The sequence below is a fragment of the Lontra canadensis genome, unplaced genomic scaffold, assembly GCF_010015895.1.
Source record: "Lontra canadensis isolate GAN:19392208 unplaced genomic scaffold, GSC_riverotter_1.0 scaffold101, whole genome shotgun sequence".
NCBI lineage: Eukaryota > Metazoa > Chordata > Mammalia > Carnivora > Mustelidae > Lontra > Lontra canadensis.
Window position 1 is genome coordinate 7,412,100 of NW_022631095.1, and position 2,073 is coordinate 7,414,172.

Sequence of the window (2,073 nt, forward strand, 5' to 3'; positions counted from 1 at the left end):
GTGTTGGGTCTAGCAAGAAGTTGCTGCAGCCCAGGTCAAAGAGGTTTATGCCTATGTTCTTCTCTAGGATTTTGGTGGTTTCTTGTCTCACACTGAGTCTTTTGAATTTATTTTTTGTGTATGGCTTAAGAAAATGGTCCAGTTTCATTTTGTGCATGTAGGTGTCCAGTTTTCCCAGCACTATTTGTTGAAGGTACTTTTTTCCCACTGGATATTCTTTCCTGCTCTATTGAAGATTAGTTGACCATACAGTTGTGGATCCATTTCTGGGTTCTCTATTCTGTTCCATTGATCTATGTGTCCGTTTTTGTGCCAGTACAATACTGTTTTGATGACTACACCTTTGTAATGTTAAATGCTGATATTTTTAAGGGTAGAATTTTCTTTGGTATAATGTGTGAACATTGAAGAAATATGGTAGTTAATTGATAAATTGGGTGATACAGACATTTATTTTATTTTTATAGTATTTTATAGTATTTTATTTTCTCTAGTATATGTTTAAAACTTTTTATAATAAAAAGTTTCAGGACATGAAGTAATACCAAAGACCATTTTTACTCCTTATACTAAATGGTAAAAAAATTATCACCATGTTTGGGCACAAGCTTTCTCTCCAAGGAAATATTAAATATATTTTTAAGCTTTTTTTCTACTTCTTCCTCATTCAGTATCTTAAACTCTATCAAATCCATATTGTCTTTAAAATTGAATTTCCTATAGGAAAGGGTGCAGCCCTCTAAACAGTGAACCACTTCAGAGGTCTGCAAGGAACAGAATGACTTGCTTGTAAACACAGATGTTGGAGATATCTGAAGGTATGTATTAACAGACTCAAAATCTTCAATTGTTCGGGGTTCAAGAGTAAAGGAGTATATTTTTCAGTATTTGTTCTTTTCCAGAAGATCAGAATTAAGAAATTCTTGATTTGAAATGTACTGTTCTCTTCTGATTTGATCCAAGTACCAGATTCCTTTGTCTTCTGTCAAGTGGAAGATGCAAGGCACCTGAGGCTGATCCTTCCCAGAAATTAACTCCAGAGGCTGCCACATCTGGTAAGAGCGTCCAAACCCAGCATCCACTATGTAATTCCTGCCATCAGTAGTCACCTTCAGCAGAAGGTGAATCATAGCATTGCTATATTTGTTGGTTGGAGTACTGTAAACATTCCCTCCCAACATTGTGGTCTCAAAACCAATTGTGGTCAGAGCTCAATACAGAAGATGATTGACCTGGAGACACCACCCACCATGGTTCCTCTTCACAATTTGATCAAAAATGGCCTCCAAGCCCAATTCCATGGCTTCCCCACAATGGATGTTAAGGTTCTCAAAAGGAATGGTTCAGATCTGGTGCTGAAGAATGTCAGTTAATGTTTCCAAGTCCAGTTTCTTCCTAGAGTTCCTATACCCAATTCTTTCAAAATATACTTCAATGTCCATGATCCCCTGAAGGAAGTACAACAAAACAGAAATAATACATTACATTTGCCCTGGATTTCTTTGATTAGCCTAATTATAACTAATGTATTTTAAATATATAAATGCAGTCAGTGGTTATAAGTATCCATAATCATAAGTCTTTTGTTTAGTGCTTTTATTGTATAAATTACTTTTGTACATATAAACTCACTTAGTAGACTTAGTAACCCTGTAGGAAAACCATTATCACTTCTTTCATATTTTAAGCACGAGAATTTGGAAATCCATCATAAGTGAGGAGTGAAACTATAAAAACAGTTTACATGTGGTTTTCTTCATGATGAACAAAACAAGGTTCAAATTGGTATCAAAATAAGGTTTACAAATAGTTCCTAATATAAATAAAATTATATAAAAGAGTCTATTGATTTCATGGTACCTGATCCACTCAATTTCCCCTTTAGATAACATAAAATTATCTGGCCAAATATTCCCACTCAAAGATTATATTCATTTGTGCATTGATTTATTAATCCATTCAATGTATTTTCTGAATACCTACTATGTATTTGCTACTGATCTCCTTGCTTGCCCTCAGAAATCTTACACTTTAGTGATAGTTGGATGACATAGATTGTAAATTGGATAAACT

General features: G+C 34.3%; 1 pseudogene; it reads right to left on the reverse strand.

The window, feature by feature from the left end:
* Positions 1 to 480: 480 nt before the first annotated feature.
* Positions 481 to 1,442, reverse strand: LOC116855327 (annotated as a pseudogene).
* Between the last annotated feature and the right edge of the window lie 631 nt (positions 1,443 to 2,073).